Here is a 19,680-nt window from a genome sequence, read left to right on the forward strand (position 1 = left end):
AGGGGCCTAAAAAGACATTGCAGAGCCAGGTCACAGCATCCCCGGGGCCTAAATAGACATTGCAGGGGCCAGGTCACAGCATCCCCGGGGCCTAAATAGACATTGCAGGGGCCATGTCAGGGGCCAGGTCACAGCATCCCCGGGGCCTAAATAGACATTGCAGGGGCCATGTCAGGGGCCAGGTCACAGCATCCCCGGGGCCTAAATAGACATTGCAGGGGCCAGGTCAGGGGTCAGGTCACAGCATCTCCAGGGCCTAAATAGACATTGTAGGGACCAGGTCACAGGGACCCCGGGGCCTAAATAGACATTGCAGGGACCAGGTCACAGGGACCCCGGTGCCTAAACAGACATCGCAGGGGCCTAAACAGACATCGCATGGGCCTAAACAGACATCGCAAGGGCCAGGTCACAGCGCCCCTCTAGGCAGACATCGCAGGGGTCAGGTCACCGTGTCCCCGGGGCCTAAATAGACATCACAGGGGCCAGGTCACAGCATTCCCGGGGCCGAAAAAGACATCGCAGGGGCCAGGTCAAAGCATCCCCAGGGCCTAAATAGACACTGCAGTTGCCAGGTCAGGGGCCAGGTCACAGTGTCTCCGGGGGCCTAAATAGACATTGCAGGGGTAAGGTCACAGGGACCCCGGGGCCTAAACAGACATCGCAGGGGCCTAAAAAGACATTGCGGAGCCAGGTCACAGCATCCCCGGGGCCTAAATAGACATTGCAGGGGTAAGGTCACAGGGACCCCGGGGCCTAAACAGACAGCGCAGGGGCCTAAAAAGACATTGCAGAGCCAGGTCACAGCATCCCCGGGGCCTAAATAGACATTGCAGGGGCCAGGTCACAGCATCCCCGGGGCCTAAATAGACATTGCAGGGGCCATGTCAGGGGCCAGGTCACAGCATCCCCGGGGCCTAAATAGACATTGCAGGGGCCATGTCAGGGGCCAGGTCACAGCATCCCCGGGGCCTAAATAGACATTGCAGGGGCCAGGTCAGGGGTCAGGTCACAGCATCTCCAGGGCCTAAATAGACATTGTAGGGACCAGGTCACAGGGACCCCGGGGCCTAAATAGACATTGCAGGGACCAGGTCACAGGGACCCCGGTGCCTAAACAGACATCGCAGGGGCCTAAACAGACATCGCATGGGCCTAAACAGACATCGCAAGGGCCAGGTCACAGCGCCCCTCTAGGCCTCAATAGACATTGCAGGGACCAGGTCACAGCGCCCCTCTAGGCCTCAATAGACATTGCAGGGACCAGGTCACAGCGCCCCTCTAGGCCTCAATAGACATCACAGGGGCCAGGTCACAGCATCCCCGGGGCCTAAATAGACAATGCAGGGGCCAGGTCACCGTGTCCCCGGGGCCTAAACAGACATTGCAGGGACCGGGTCACAGCGCCCCCTAGGCCTCAATAGACATTACAGGGACGAGGTCACAGCGCCCCCTAGGCCTCAATAGACATTGCAGGGACCAGGTCACAGTGAGCACAGATGAATATAAAGCATCTCAAAGTGTAAGTTACACCGAGCAATCTCTCCTCCATCACTCAGCACTGACAGGTGTAAATGTGCTGGCGCAGCTGAGGCCTATACACTGTCTAGGACTATGTTACACAGTAGTAGGGATCGGAGGGACTGAAACCTAATATAAGGGCTTTATACCTAGAAGGATGGATAATATATGGCAGTGACCATTTGATATAGGTTAGGAGTCGGACGTAGGTTGTTACCTACATTGACTGCTTATTCTGTGTATCCGCAGCTCTGTGTGTAGTTTGCAACTGTGATTATATTTGGGGTGGCCCTTTGGACACCAGACTGTGTCCCCCTGTACCTGGCACGGTATGTGGTTACACCAGTGTGGAGTAATGCGATAAATATTACTGTATGACATCACGTCATCCATATTGTGTCAGGTGTTATTGAGCCACAATTCTCTCAGTGTCCCAGAATGACGAGGTGGGGGGGCATTTCATCTCCATCATCCAAAGCAGCTGCAACTTGTAGTTCTCCAGAAGCTGGGAAGCCCCACTCTGCCTCCCCCCCCCCCCCCCTGCAGTTATTGTGCCCCTGTCACTGAAGGGCAGGGTAGGTGATCCGCACAGGATGTCAGGGACCTACATCCCCCCCACAGCAGAACCTGATATCCAGCAATTTCCTCTATTCTAGGACATATACACCATCTGCCATGCCAACGCTGACTGGACCCCCTCTGCCACTTCCTGCTCTTTGACACTGAAGACCCTAAATAAACATGGAACTGTGTGTGGTGGAAACGGAGGCCTCTCCATAGCGCTGAGCCGGCCAGTGCTGAGTGCAAGCTCATTAGGCCTCTCATTGCAGCCTTAAGTGTTTGTTCTACCAGAATAGTTTATCAGCCCCAAACACACACAGGATTTCCTCTACTGGATTGTCCAACCCAATCCTGATTTATACAGGAAGAGCAGCATAAAAAGATCCCTTTCGGACATTTAAAGTAACACCGCTGAGGCTTTAAAGCAGAACTTGGGAGGTGTAGGACTGGAGCAGGAGGTCCACCAGAGGGGCATCTTCTCACCAACAGCATCATGAGCTGGTCTAAGGACTTACAGACAGCTGCCAAGGACCCGCCAGCACTACTGGGACCTGCTGGCCTGAGACTGGCCTGGCCCAGGGCTCTCGCAGAAGGTAATATGGCTTTTCACCTGCATTTTCCTACATCTCAGTGACCATCCTAATAGTCTGAGCTCCCCTCACACCCAACACCATTGATATCCTGAGTCCTTCACTCACCAGGAACCTAAACCACAGTCTGCAGCGGGAGCTGATTGGCTGGTACTTTATCACCGTCTATTTTATCTTTAGTACATAGACCCCAACATTATTTTGTTTTATGTAACCGTATTGTAGTCTGATACCCACGATTACACCCAATACTCTCAGTGATTATTTGGGGGGATTCTTCCCTCAGAAAATTGCATGAAAACAAAGGAACGATCATATGATAACTGAAACCCATCCGCTGTATACGGCGTATCAGTGGTAGGCAACATCCGTCACTCCAGCTGCTGTGGAACTACACATCTCAGCATGCCCTTCCATAGTTTTAGCATGCTTTACATCAAAACTGTGGCAGGTCATGCTGGGATGTGTAGTTCCACAGCAGCTAGGAGTGCCGCAGGTTGCCTACCCCTGTTCTGTATTCTGGAATTAATGATAATACTTCTCAGTTTTACCCATAGGAGCCAATAATACAGTTGTATCATTCGTCTTATTCTGATTAGTGGCTGGATGAATTTGTTCTCAGCGTATTCAGGATATATAATAAGTCATTGTCATGTTATACCGAAGTGTAATAGTCACCGTGAGCTCCAATAAACTCCTACAGTCGTTTAATATCTTTAATACATACACCTGTCCCTGTCATCAATTGTTACGCTATATATATATATATATATATATATAAAACTGTCCCTGTCTTCAGTTTTACGCTATATACATATGACTGTCCCTGTCATCAGTTATTACGCTCTCTCTCTATATATATATATATATATATATCTGTCACTGTCATCAGTTATTAAGCTATATACATATGACTGTCCCTGTCATCAGTTATTATGCTATATACATACGACTGTATCTGTCATTAGTTATTACGCTATCTATCTATCTATCTATCTATCTATCTATCTATCTATCTATGTCCCTGTCATCAGTTATTATGCTATATACATACGACTGTATCTGTCATTAGTTATTACGCTATCTATCTATCTATCTATCTATCTATCTATATATGTCCCTGTCATCAGTTATTAAGCTATATACATATGACTGTCCCTGTCATCAGTTATTACGCTATATACATACGACTGTCGCTGTCATCAGTTATTACGCTATATACATACGATTGTCCCTGTCATCAGTTATTACGCTATATACATACGACTGTATCTGTCAATAGTTATTACGCTATATACATACGACTGTATCTGTCATTAGTTATTACGCTATATATACATATATATATATATATATATATATCTCTGTCCCTGTCATCAGTTATTAAGCTATATACATATGACTGCCCCTGTCATCAGTTATTACGTTATATACATACGACTGTCCCTGTCATCAGTTATTACGCTATATACATACGATTGTCCCTGTCATCAGTTATTACGCTATATGCATACGACTGTATCTGTCATTAGTTATTACGCTATATATATATATATATATATATATATATGTCCCTGTCATCAGTTATTAAGCTATATACATATGACTGTCCCTGTCATCAGTTATTACGCTATATACATACGTCTGTATCTGTCATTAGTTATTACGCTATATAGGTCTATCTATCTATCTATCTATCTATCTATCTATCTGTCCCTGTCATCAGTTATATAGCTATACACATATGACTGTCCCTATCATCAGTTATTGCGCTATATATATATATATATATACACAACTGTCCCTGTCATCAGTTATAACGCTGTATACATATGACTGTTCCTGCAATCAGTTATTACGCTATATACGTACGATTGTCCCTGTCATCAGTTATTACGCTATATATATATATATATATATACACATATGACTGTCCCTGTTATCCGTTGTTACACTATATATATATATATATATATATATATTATATATACACAATGGAAACAGCCCGGCACTCAGTTGTAGATTCAGAAATGCCCTGGTGCCCTCAGTTTAGAATCCAACAACAAACAAAGAAATCTGCGGCACTCAAGGTCTTGTGTAAAAGTCAGTTGTATTAGAACATCAGAAAAAAAACATCAACGTTTCGGGGACTTCAACCCCTTTGTCAAGATGTGTGCAAGTATTTATATATATATATATATACGGCTGTCCCTGTCATCACTTGTTACGCTATATATATATATATATATATATATATATACGACTGTCCCTGTCATCAGTTATTACGCTATATATATATATATATATATATATATATATATATACACGACTGTCCGTCATCACTTGTTACGCTATATATATATATATATATATATATATATACACGACTGTCCATGTCATCAGTTATTACGCTATATATATATATATATATATACAACTGTCCGTCATCACTTGTTACGCTATATATATATATATATATATATATATATACGACTGTCCATGTCATCAGTTATTACACTACTCAATAAATTAATTGCTGAACAATGGTTTTAGGAGCCTCAGAGATAACATAAGGGAATTATTGAGCAGTAACCGATGGTAACATATGTCGGAGAGGAGGATGTATAGCAGATATTTAAATAGTTACAGTTATAACATGATAATAATTAGTTATATCGTCTGAATAAGATGAAAATAAATTCATCCAGCCACAAATCGGTCAGAATTAGACTAATGACACAGATGTCTGATTACGCTACTTTGCTTGATACCGGCACCGTGGTAGAAAGTTGAGATGAAACGCGCTGTGCCCCCAGAGAGCTGAGGAGTTCCTGCGCAGAACATACACTCCGTACACACAGGGTCAATAAATACGTTAAATCCCTCTTTTTCTATTAGGTGTAAATCCAGCCTGTTTTTATTTGTAAAGTATGTTTCCCATTTCTTCTTTCTCGCAGTATCCCCGGATAGTACATACCTCACTAATGTGGTTATATGGGATTATCTGGCCAGCTCTCCCTAATTGAATCCATGTATCCAGCAGTGTACACAGATTAATGCTTTCAGCCTCTCGCTCTAGTATCCAGCCGTCAAGAACGCTTTAATTAACGCTGCGGCGGATGAAACCCGAAACCTCATAACAAATCCCCACCTGATCTTTTCTTAAACGCTCATGTTTATGGGGCTGTAGAAACCGTGAAATGCGTGGGTGGAGGATCTTAGGACTCTGCGGTGTTCCCTGTATTTGGTGTGGGGTGATACATGCCTGTGCAGCTTAGGGTCACTCTGTCCGGCTGGTCTAAATACCCCCATATAAAATAAGGCCCAGATTTATCAAGCCTTGGAGAGTGCACGGTGACTAAAAAGTACCAAGCAATAAGCTCCTGTCATTTTTCAAACACAGCCTGTAACATGGCAGTTAGGAGCTGATTGGCTGCTGCTTTATCACCTTCTACTTTATCACTCTCCAAGGCTTGATAAATGGGGGCCTAAGGGGTCTATTCATGAAGCAGTGAAAAGTGTGGCGAAGTGAGCCTGTGGAGAAGTTGCCCATGGCAACCAATCAGCTTCTCCGTACAATTGTATAGTATGCAAATTATAAATGTTACTTCAATGCTGATTGGTTGCCATGGGCAACTTCTTCACTGGCTCACTTTTCCACACTTTTCACGGCTTGATGATTGGACCCCTAAGCGTTGAAAGATGTTCTAAAAAAAGGGGGAAAAAAGGATTCCTGAGAACGGGCGAGTGCTGCCAAGACTGGGGCCTGGGAAGGCAGAATAACGGATTACTCATTGGGGGGAGAGTCAACGCTTAAGTCAATGGAATTATAAACACGCTGAGTCCTTAGAAATACAGATCCGTGTAACACGCGTGCATAGAAACGCTGACAGGACACGTTTCACAAGTTGAACATTTTTTCTTACCTCACAGTTATATGTTTAATGTAATAATATTACATACACCCAATATATTCTGGGGCGGAGGGATGGGGGCGAATTACTCTTTTATTTCTCACACAGTAACTTGTGTCATCTCCGTGTTCTGGGTTTGTAGTCCGGCAAATCGCCGCGTGTGTCCTTAATTTATGCTTGTCCTATACCATAAACCATTACAGGTATATATATATATATATATATATATAGTGTCAGAGCCCAGTATTCTGCATGGGAGATCTCCATGATATGATCTGTGGTTATACCTTGCGCTCTCTGTGTACGCGGGGCATGCGGAATATGTTACTCTATAAATACACAATTCAAAATAGAATTAGGGATCATTTTCCCACAGAAGCGTGGAGGCTGATAATAGTCATTTACTGTCGTTTTTACCCACACAGTGACATGAGAAGCCTCCGACCCGGCGAGATGCTCTGCAGATTCCTGCGGCAATAAGAGGTGAGTGTGCGATTATCTCAGCGCAAAAGCGGCTTTCCTGATTCTCAGAACTGTGCGATACACACACGCACATATATATATATATATATATATATACATATATATAAAAATATAAATATAAACAATGTGTTATTATACCTGTCCAAATATTGAATTTCATATACATATATACACACACACACACACACACACACACACACACACACACACACACACACACACACACACACACACACACACACCTTGTATAGAGCAACCCACACTCAGTTTCAATGCTAATTATCTCATTATTTATGTATTATTTGCAAAGTGTTTCATGTTCTAAAATAAAAAAACAAGTTGATTTATTCTGACGCCTTATTTGGTGATTGCTAATAACCGTTCTGTTGCCTCCTGGTGGAGAAATAAGTAGATATCACATTTTGTATCTAGACATGTAATTGTAAGGTGGAGATTCAGCCGCCCGCTATGGGGTGTGTGTGCGTAGACAGAAGTCCGATTTCTGACCCCCCCATCATGTTGTATACTCACTACAAAAAGAACTTGGGAGACAGACAGGGCACGTGTTACCGGCTGTGGGTGAAAATTGACAGGAGCTGATTGGTTGGTACTTTATCTCTCTCCGAGGCTTACTACATAGACCCCTTAATCTTTTATGGAAACATATTTTCTACTATAAAACGCACCAATATATTATAATAACCTAATACATACAATTGCCAATATCTTTATTTATTTGTATTGTAGTAAAACAGTAATTACTGGAAGATTTATTGAATGGGAACAAAAGCAAATATATAAAAAAAAAGGTTTTAAACTACAACTCCCATAATGCCCCCGGGCAGAGACCTGGTCTTACTGCGGCTGCTGTGTTGAGTATAGCAGGCCTCTCTCTAATGATATTCCCTGTAACACAAAATAAGTGATCATCTGACGCATTCACCTGATTACTGCAAATGGTGATATCGATGTCAGTGTTAGTGTAACGCTGGTCCTGATACACGGTGATATCGATGTCAGTGTTAGTGTAACGCTGGTCCTGATACACGATGATATCGATGTCAGTGTTAGTGTAACGCTGGTCCTGATACACGGTGATATCGATGTCAGTGTTAGTGTAATGCTGGCCCTGATACACGGTGATATCGATGTCAGTGTTAGTGTAACGCTGGTCCTGATACACGGTGATATCGATGTCAGTGTTAGTGTAACGCTGGTCCTGATACACGGTGATATCGATGTCAGTGTTAGTGTAATGCTGGTCCTGATACACGGTGATATCGATGTCAGTGTTAGTGTAACGCTGGTCCTGATACACGGTGATATCGATGTCAGTGTTAGTGTAACGCTGGTCCTGATACACGGTGATATCGATGTCAGTGTTAGTGTAACGCTGGTCCTGATACACGGTGATATCGATGTCAGTGTTAGTGTAACGCTGGTCCTGATACACGGTGATATCGATGTCAGTGTTAGTCTAACGCTGGTCCTGATACACGGTGATGTCGATGTCAGTGTTAGTGTAATGCTGGTCCTGATACACGGTGATATCGATGTCAGTGTTAGTGTAATGCTGGTCCTGATACACGGTGATATCGATGTCAGTGTTAGTGTAACGCTGGTCCTGATACACAGTGATATCGATGTCAGTGTTAGTCTAACGCTGGTCCTGATACACGGTGATGTCGATGTCAGTGTTAGTGTAATGCTGGTCCTGATACACGGTGATATCGATGTCAGTGTTAGTGTAATGCTGGTCCTGATACACGGTGATATCGATGTCAGTGTTAGTGTAATGCTGGTCCTGATACACGGTGATATCGATGTCAGTGTTAGTGTAACGCTGGTCCTGATACACGGTGATATCGATGTCAGTGTTAGTGTAATGCTGGCCCTGATACACGGTGATATCGATGTCAGTGTTAGTGTAACGCTGGTCCTGATACACGGTGATATCGATGTCAGTGTTAGTGTAACGCTGGTCCTGATACACGGTGATATCGATGTCAGTGTTAGTGTAATGCTGGTCCTGATACACGGTGATATCGATGTCAGTGTTAGTCTAACGCTGGTCCTGATACACGGTGATGTCGATGTCAGTGTTAGTGTAATGCTGGTCCTGATACACGGTGATATCGATGTCAGTGTTAGTGTAATGCTGGTCCTGATACACGGTGATATCGATGTCAGTGTTAGTGTAACGCTGGTCCTGATACACGGTGATATCGATGTCAGTGTTAGTGTAACGCTGGTCCTGATACACGGTGATATCGATGTCAGTGTTAGTGTAACGCTGGTCCTGATACACGGTGATATCGATGTCAGTGTTAGTGTAACGCTGGTCCTGATACACGGTGATATCGATGTCAGTGTTAGTGTAATGCTGGCCCTGATACACGGTGATATCGATGTCAGTGTTAGTGTAATGCTGGTCCTGATACACGGTGATATCGATGTCAGTGTTAGTGTAACGCTGGTCCTGATACACGATGATATCGATGTCAGTGTTAGTGTAATGCTGGTCCTGATACACGGTGATATCGATGTCAGTGTTAGTGTAACGCTGGTCCTGATACACGGTGATATCGATGTCAGTGTTAGTGTAATGCTGGCCCTAATACACGGTGATATCGATGTCAGTGTTAGTGTAATGCTGGTCCTGATACACAGTGATATCGATGTCAGTGTTAGTGTAACGCTGGTCCTGATACACGGTGATATCGATGTCAGTGTTAGTGTAACGCTGGCCCTGATACACAGTGATATCGATGTCAGTGTTAGTGTAACGCTGGTCCTAATACACGGGGACTATCGGTGCAGTCAGATGGCGCAAGATCCTGTCCCCAGCAAATGGGTCTGGTAGATAAGATTCTTCAGAAACACAACATCTATACATTATCTGCAGAGCATTGCTCTGTCCCATCTACCCCACAGAGGTTACACAGAGATCTACTCTGCAGATTATTACACTACTGGCCGCTGTAGTGATCTGCAGAACATTGCTCTGTCCCATCTACCCCACAGAGGTTACACAGAGATATATTCTGAAGATTATTACACTACTGGCCGCTGTAGTGATCTGCAGAGCATTGCTCTGTCCCATCTACCCCACAGAGGTTACACAGAGATATACTCTGCAGATTATTACACTACTGGCTGCTGTAGTGACCTGCAGAACATTGCTCTGTCCCATCTACCCCCACAGAGGTTACACAGAGATATATTCTGAAGATTATTACACTACTGGCCGCTCTAGTGATCTGCAGAGCATTGCTCTGTCCCATCTACCCCACAGAGGTTACACAGAGATATATTCTGCAGATTATTACACTACTGGCCGCTCTAGTGATCTGCAGAACATTGCTCTGTCCCATCTACCCCCACAGAGGTTACACAGAGATATACTCTGCAGATTATTACACTACTGGCCGCTCTAGTGATCTGCAGAACATTGCTCTGTCCCATCTACCCCACAGAGATTACACAGAGATATATTCTGCAGATTATTACACTACTGACCGCTGTAGTGACCTGCAGAACATTGCTCTGTCCCATCTACCCCCACAGAGGTTACACAGAGATATACTCTGCAGATTATTACACTACTGGCCGCTCTAGTGATCTGCAGAACATTGCTCTGTCCCATCTACCCCCACAGAGGTTACACTGAGCAATACTCTGCAGATTATCACACTACTGGTCGCTGTAGTGACCTGCAGAACATTGCTCTGTCCCATCTACCCCCTCAAGGGTACATAGTGATGTATTCTGCAGATTATTACATTACTGACCTCTCTAGTGATCTGCAGAACATTGCTCTGTCCCATCTACCCCCTGACAGATACATAGGGATATATTCTGCAGATTATTACATTACTGACCTCTCTAGTGATCTGCAGAACATTGCTCTGTCCCCTCTACCCCCTGACAGATACATAGTGATATATTCTGCAGATTGTTACATTACTGACCTCTCTACTGCTCTGCAGAACATTGCTTTGTCCCATCTACCTCCTGACAGGTGCATAGTGATATATTCTGCAGATTATTACATTACTGACCACTCTAGAGATCTGCAGAACATTGCTCTGTCCCATCTAGCCCCTGACAGGTACATAGTGATATATTCTGCAGATTATTACACTATGGACCTCTCTAGAGATCTACAGAACATTGCTCTGTCCCATCTACCTCAGTGACAGATACATAGTGATATATTCTGCAGATTATTACACTACCGACCTCTCTAGAGACCTACAGAATATTGCTCTGTCCATAGTGATATATTCTGCAGATTATTACATTACTGACCTCTCTAGTGATCTGCAGAACATTGCTCTGTCCCATCTCCCCCTGACAGATACATAAGGATATATTCTGCAGATTATTACATTACTGACCTCTCTAGTGATCTGCAGAACATTGCTCTGTCCCCTCTACCCCCTGACAGATACATAGTGATATATTCTGCAGATTATTACATTACTGACCTCTCTACTGCTCTGCAGAACATTGCTCTGTCCCATCTACCTCCTGACAGGTGCACAGTGATATATTCTGCAGATTATTACATTACTGACCACTCTAGAGATCTGCAGAACATTGCTCTGTCCCATCTACCCCCTGACAGGTACATAGTGATATATTCTGCAGATTATTACACTATGGACCTCTCTAGAGATCTACAGAACATTGCTCTGTCCCATCTACCTCAGTGACAGATACATAGTGATATATTCTGCAGATTATTACACTACCGACCTCTCTAGAGACCTACAGAATATTGCTCTGACCATAGTGATATATTCTGCAGATTATTACATTACTGACCTCTCTAGTTATCTGCAGAACATTGCTCTGTCCCATCTACCTCAGTGACAGATACATAGTGATATATTCTGCAGATTATTACACTACCGACCTCTCTAGAGACCTACAGAATATTGCTCTGTCCATAGTGATATATTCTGCAGATTATTACATTACTGACCTCTCTAGTGATCTGCAGAACATTGCTCTGTCCATAGTGATATATTCTGCAGATGACATTACTGACCTCTCTAGTGATCTGCAGAACATTGCTCTGTCCATAGTGATATATTCTGCAGATTATTACATTACTGACCTCTCTAGTTATCTGCAGAACATCGCTCTGCCTCTGTCCCATCTACCCCCTGACAGGTACATAGTGATATATTCTGCAGATGACATTACTGACCTCTCTAGTGATCTGCAGAACATTGCTATTTCCCCCTGCAAAGATCTGCAGACTGTTGCTCTGTACCATTTAGCCCCTGACGGATATACAGTCCACTGTGTCACTTCCAGCATCCAGCAGAAGTCCCAGTTCTCGCAGAGATAATCCCCAGTCTGGTGCAGCTTCTGGGAGATGCTGGGAAGGATCCAGTATGGGAATGTCTGGAAAAGTTTCCGCCGGGCAGCAGAACTGTCTCTCCTCCCAGGCACCGGTGTGAGTGGAGCTGGTCCCAGCTTCCCAGGGCCGGTCCTGCTTCCAGGACATGGGGTGCAGCTCGCTGGGGATGAATGAATGCAGGAGAATGGGGAGGGGGTCAGGTAAACACTCTCTAGCTGAGTATGATGTCATGTAAATAATGACCCCCATCCAATGGGAGGAAGGGAGGGGGGTTTCCCCCTGGCACATGGGGGAGGGGGCCCCTGAACTCCCTGTCACTTTCCCACTAGAGAGCAATGTATATTTCTCTCCATGGAGTAAATGCACAGCAAGGACCCAAAGGCATTATCCATCTGCAGGGACCTGCAATTATATCCCCTAGCCAGGAGGCTGAGCAGGACCCCCAGCAGGACCCCCACCTGGCCACAGGCTCCAGCAGCTCCTGCTGTGGATACACTGCAGCACCCCCTCCCTGTGCCTGGATGTAACAGTGAGTACACCATACATCAGCAATACATGTAATGCACTAATGGGTGATGGGGCTTCTACAGAACTGTGCATGCAGCTCTCACACCCCTCATAACCCACTCCATACCCACAGCAGTGAAAGGGTTAATAGATTGTTGGCGCAGATCTGGCACAGCAGAGTTAGTCTGCAGGGAACCTGTGTCCTGTCAGCTCTTTGCATCATATCATTTAGCTCAGGCGTGCTGGGAGTTGTAGTGCTACAGTAGCTGGAGAGCCACAGGTTGCCTGCCTCTGTGTTGGCCTTTGTACCCTTATGCAATCTCTTATATTTGCGTATATCTCCTCCTAGTGGATCTGGGGATTATTCATTGCAAGTCTTGCACAAAGCCAGCACCACATGCTACAATGTATCAGTGATGAGAGAAGTACTACTATGGATCAGTGATTATATAAGTGCTACTATGTATCAGTGATGACAGAAGTGCTACTATGTATCAGTGATGACAGAAGTGCTACTATGTATCAGTGATGAGAGAAGTACTACTATGGATCAGTGATTATATAAGTGCTAGTATGTATCAGTGATTATATAAGTGCTACTATGTATCAGTGATGACAGAAGTGCTACTATGTATCAGTGATGAGAGAAGTACTACTATGGATCAGTGATTATATAAGTGCTACTATGTATCAGTGATTATATAAGTGCTACTATGTATCAGTGATGACAGAAGTGCTACTATGTATCAGCGATGAGAGAAGTGCTACTATGTACCAATGATTATAGAAGTGTTACTATGTACCAGTGATTATAGAAGTGATACTATGTATCAGTGATTATATACGTGCTATAATGTATCAGTGATTATAGAATTGTTACTATGTATCAGTGATTATATAAGTGTTACTATGTATCAGTGATTATATAAGTGCTACTTTGTATCAGTGATTATATAAGTGCTACTGTGTATCAGTGATTATAGAAGTGATACTATGTATCAGTGATGAGAGATGTGCTACAATGTATCAGAAATGAGAGAAGTACTACTGTGTATCAGTGATGAGAGAAGTGCTACTATGTACCAATGATTATAGAAGTGTTACTATGTAGCAGTGATTATAGAAGTGCTACTATGTATCAGTGGTTATATAAGTGCTATAATGTATCAGTGATTATAGAAGTGTTACTATGTATCAGTTATTATATAAGTGCTACACTGTATCGGTGATTATAGAAGTGACACTATGTATCAGTGATGAGAGAAGTGCTACTATGTATCAGTGATTATATAAGTGTTACTATGTATCAATGATTATAGAAGTGATACAATGTATCAGTGATGAGACGTGCCACTATGTTTCATTTATGATAGAAGTGTTACTATGTATCAGTGATGAGAGAAGTGCTACTATGTATCAGTGATGAGAGAAGTGCTACTATGTATCAACGATGAGAGAAGTGCTACTATGTATCAGAGATGATAGAAGTGCTACTATGTATCAGTGATGATAGAAGAGCTACTATTTATCAGTGATGATATAAGTGTTACTATGTATCAGTGATGATAGAAGTGCTACTATGTATCAGTAATGATAGAAGTGCTACTATGTATCAGTGGTGATAGGAAGTGCTACTATGTATCAGTAATGATAGAAGTGCTACTATGTATCAGTGGTGATAGGAAGTGCTACAATGTATCAGCAATGATAGAAGTGCTACTATGTATCAGCAATGAGAGAAGTGCTACTATGTATCAGCTATAAGAGAAGTGCTACTATGTATCAGTGCTGATAGAAGTGCTACTATGTATCAGTGATGATAGAAGTGCTACGATGTATCTGTGATGATAGAAGTGCTACGATGTATCCGTGATGATAAAAGTGCTACTATGTATCCGTGATGATAGAAGTGCTACTATGTATCCGTGATGATAGAAGTGTTACTATGTATCAGTGATGATAGAAGTGCTACGATGTATCTGTGATGATAGAAGTGCTACTATGTATCCGTGATGATAGAAGTGCTACTATGTATCAGTGATGAGAGAAGTGCTATGTATCAGTGATGATAGAAGTGTTACTATGTATCAGTGATGATAGAAGTGCTACTATGTATCAGTGATGATAGAAGTGCTACTATGTATCCGTGATGATAGAAGTGCTACTATGTATCAGTGATGAGAGAAGTGCTATGTATCAGTGATGATAGAAGTGTTACTATGTATCAGTGATGACTGAGAAGTGCTACTATGTATCAGTGATGATATATGTATCCGTGATGATAGAAGTGTTACTATGTATCAGTGATGATAGAAGTGTTACTATGTATCCGTGATGATAGAAGTGCTACTATGTATCCGTGATGATAGAAGTGTTACTATGTATCCGTAATGATAGAAGTGCTACTATGTATCCTTGATGATAGAAGTGTTACTATGTATCCGTGATGATAGAAGTGCTACTATGTATCCGTGATGATAGAAGTGCTACTATGTACAGTAAGACTCGCCTCTAGTCTCCAAACCTTTAAATGTTCCCTGAAAACTCACCTCTTCAGACAAGCCTATCAAATTCCAGACCCACCCACATAACCTTCAGTGCTTCCCTATCTAATTACATCCTCTGTAGAGTATTCATAACATCACATATCTTGTCTTTCTTTAGTCTCACACCCTCCTGACACTTGGATAACTTTGTGGGGTATCATCATACAACCCATTAAGAACCTAGCAATCTGGTGGACCATTATGCAATAGGTAGCATCTATCCTTGTGTATCTATGCCTATTTCCCTATAGATTGTAAGCTTGCGAGCAGGGCCTTCCTACCTCTATGTCTGTCTGTTTTTACCCAGTTTTGTTCTATTACTGTTGTAATTGTAAAGCGCAACGGAATATGCTGCGCTATATAAGAAACTGTTAATAAATAAATAATAAATAAATGTATCCGTGATGATAGAAGTCTTACTATGTATCAGTGATGATAGAAGTGCTACTATGTATCAGTGGTGATATGAAGTGCTGCTATGTATCAGTGATGATAGAAGTGCTACTATGTATCAGTGATGATAGAAGTGCTGCTATGTATCAGTGGTGATATGAAGTGCTGCTATGTATCAGTGGTGATATGAAGTGCTGCTATGTATCAGTGATGAGAGAAGTAGTTCTATGTGCCAGTGTATAAATAATGTTTTCAAGAACGATTAGTTTATTACCCCATGTAAGGCCCTGCAGACCCCTTGTGTCGCCCGCTAAATAAAGGCTGATAATTACCCCATACATTGTACTGGAGGCAGAATTAGTCCTGTGGAAGGTCCCAGATAGGTCCAGTCTGTACAGTGCTGAAACCTCTGCCAGCTCCTGTCCTCACTGAGTATCTACTACTAGTATCTGATGATATACACACAACACAGCCCCCCAATCACTCACAGGCATGTATCACACCCTTGTCTCATTGCAGATGGCAAAGCTTATATCCTTCCCCAGACTAATAACCCCCAGCTGGGTGATGTCAGATCGCGTTACCCCCCCCCCGGTCATTTCACTGTCCGCAGTTATTGGGGCCTCCTGTCATCAGGGTTCCGGATAATGCTGTGACTGTTGTGTAATAAATGTAGAGTGAGACTGAGTTGGCATATGATACAGCCCTGTTGTTGTTGTTGTTGTTAGTATTATTATGTTATTTATTTTATATTTGTGTATAGAGAGAAACATAGTGTAAAATAACATTGTGTTTAAGAAGAAAACATTAGATTATCTGGATTGTGTAGTATTATTTTCCTTATGAAGTGAAAGTAAATGATAAAAATAATAATTTATTATTATTATTATTAAGATTATTATTAGAATGTGTGTGAGCTGTAATTGTGTCAGAAGAAAGTTCTACCACTGGCAACATTCAGTTTATAGACTGCAGAGAGTTCTGCGCCACCTGCTGGCAGTTATAAGGTATTGCACCACAGCAGACTACAGCTATATCCTCCCTTTACCTTACCTTACATCAGTGATTTTCAACGTTTTATTTACTTGCGGCACACTGAACAATATTTTAAAATTGCCAGGGCACACCATCAGTTCTCCACAGAAAAAAACAAATAACACACATTGGCCCTCACAGTAAAAAATATCCACACATACATTGGCCTATACAGGAAAAACAATCACATTGCTCCCCACATAAACCCTATTGCTCCCCACATGAATTATTCACATTGTTCCCCACATAAATCCTATTGTTCCCCACAGGAGAAATAACATAACAAATATTAGCCCCTGCCGGTCAGCTGTCCTCCTCCCTGTCCCTCAGTGGCGGGGGTTGTTCATAGTGGAGTGCTGCAAATACTGAGCGGTGGGCGGTCGGGTAGGTGTGGATGTGGGTCGGCAAGGAAAGCTGTGGATGCGGGCGGGAACTGGAAGATGTGTATGCAGGTGGGTGGGCTGGCTGGGTGGTGAGAAGCAGCGACTGTGACCTATGATATCACACCGCAGCATCTTCAAGGCATAGGTCACAGCCAGAGCACGACTGATCCTCTAAAGAGCCTGGGCCAACAGTTCACTCTGAAGGTGCAGGAAGCTGCTCTGGCTCCGCGGCACACCTTGCAACTGGTCGCGGCACACTGGTTGAAAAAGCCTGCCTTACACACTGTATCACCAGCCAGCAGCCAGAGCATCATACCTGCCCGGGTTCCTGGACACGGCCATATTATTACTCATTATAGACTCGTCTGTTTTGTTTTAGCCTTTTCTACCGTTTCACATTGTTTCCAAATTAGCAGAATAGCTTCTACTAAAATAAGGCAAAGCAAAACAATTAAAATACAGAGGTGTGTCTGCAGCAGCTGAGATGTCTCCTTGCTTGTCACCTGTGCTCACCATTACATGTGACAATTGGTCGGTGTCATTTACTATAAAGTTCACCTCATACTTGCCTACCTGACCCTCTCCATGAGGGAGAAAATGCTCTGTTCCTGGACTTTCCTGGTAATGTATGATTGCCATCACCTGTGGTGAGCTAGGTAATTGATAAGAAAGGTGTTTCACCACAGGTGATGGCAATCATACATTACCAGGAAAGTCCAGGTACAGAGCATTTTCTCCCTCATGGAGAGGGGCAGGTACGCAAGTATGGTACTACAGAGTGGTAGCAGCCATTAGCTCACCTGTCACCTGTACCGGGTGGAAGCAGCAATTAGCTCACCTGTCACCTGTACAGAGTGGAAGCAGCCAGTAGCTCACCTGTCACCTGTACAGAGTAGAAGCAGCCATTAGCTCACCTGTCACCTATACAGAGTGGAAGCAGCAAGTAGCTCACCTGTCAACTGTACAGAGTGGAAGCAGCCATTAGCTCACCTGTCACCTGTACAGAGTGGAAGCAGCAAGTAGCTCACCTGTCACCTGTACAGAGTGGAAGCAGCAAGTAGCTCACCTGTCACCTGTACAGAGTGGAAGCAGCCATTAGCTCACCTGTCACCTGTACCGGTTGGAAGCAGCCATTAGCTCACCTGTCACCTGTACAGAGTGGAAGCAGCCATTAGTTCACCTGTCACCTATACAGAGTGGAAGCAGCCAGTAGCTCACCTGTCACCTGTACAGAGTGGAAGCAGCCATTAGCTCACCTGTCACCTGTACCGGGTGGAAGCAGCCATTAGCTCACCTGTCACCTATACAGAGTGGAAGCAGCCAGTAGCTCACCTGTCACCTGTACAGAGTAGAAGCAGCCATTAGCTCACTTGTCACCTGTACAGAGTGGAAGCAGCCAGTAGCTCACCTGTCACCTGTACGGAGTGGAAGCAGCCATTAGCTCACCTGTCACCTGTACAGAGTAGAAGCAGCCATTAGCTCACCTGTCACCTATACAGAGTGGAAGCAGCAAGTAGCTCACCTGTCACCTGTACAGAGTGGAAGCAGCCATTAGCTCACCTGTCACCTGTACAGAGTGGAAGCAGCAAGTAGCTCACCTGTCACCTGTACAGAGTGGAAGCAGCCATTAGCTCACCTGTCACCTGTACCGGTTGGAAGCAGCCATTAGCTCACCTGTCACCTGTACAGAGTGGAAGCAGCCATTAGTTCACCTGTCACCGATACAGAGTGGAAGCAGCCAGTAGCTCACCTGTCACCTGTACAGAGTGGAAGCAGCCATTAGCTCACCTGTCACCTGTACCGGGTGGAAGCAGCCATTAGCTCACCTGTCACCTATACAGAGTGGAAGCAGCCAGTAGCTCACCTGTCACCTGTACAGAGTGGAAGCAGCCATTAGCTCACTTGTCACCTGTACAGAGCGGAAGCAGCCAGTAGCTCACCTGTCACCTGTACGGAGTGGAAGCAGCCATTAGCTCACCTGTCACCTGTACAGAGTGGAAGTAGCAAGTAGCTTACTTGTCACCTGTACAGAGTGGAAGCAGCCAGTAGCTCACCTGTCACCCGTACAGAGTGGAAGCAGCAAGTAGCTTACTTGTCACCTGTACAGAGTGGAAGCAGCCAGTAGCTCACCTGTCACCTGTACAGAGTGGAAGCAGCCAGTAGCTCACCTGTCACCTGTACAGAGTGGAAGCAGCTAGTAGCTTACTTGTCACCTGTACAGAGTGGAAGCAGCCATTAGCTCACCTGTCACCCGTACAGAGTAGAAGCGGCCATTAGCTCACCTGTACAGAGTGGAAGCAGCCAGTAGCTCACCTGTCACCTGTACAGAGTGGAAGCAGCCAGTAGCTCACCTGTCACCTGTACAGAGTGGAA

General features: G+C 44.1%; 1 protein-coding gene across 2 annotated transcripts in view; it reads left to right on the top strand.

Moving 5' to 3' along the window:
- Positions 1 to 2,473: 2,473 nt before the first annotated feature.
- Positions 2,474 to 19,680, top strand: part of EGFL7 (EGF like domain multiple 7) — a 49,806-nt gene continuing 32,599 nt past the window's right edge. For both annotated transcript variants that reach the window (XM_063935891.1, XM_063935892.1), the window contains exons 1-2: positions 2,474 to 2,675; positions 7,012 to 7,069. The gene's annotated coding sequence lies outside the window, so the exon portion shown is untranslated. The remainder of the gene's footprint in view (positions 2,676 to 7,011; positions 7,070 to 19,680) is intronic.

The sequence above is a fragment of the Pseudophryne corroboree genome, chromosome 8 (assembly GCF_028390025.1).
Source record: "Pseudophryne corroboree isolate aPseCor3 chromosome 8, aPseCor3.hap2, whole genome shotgun sequence".
Lineage (NCBI taxonomy): Eukaryota > Metazoa > Chordata > Amphibia > Anura > Myobatrachidae > Pseudophryne > Pseudophryne corroboree.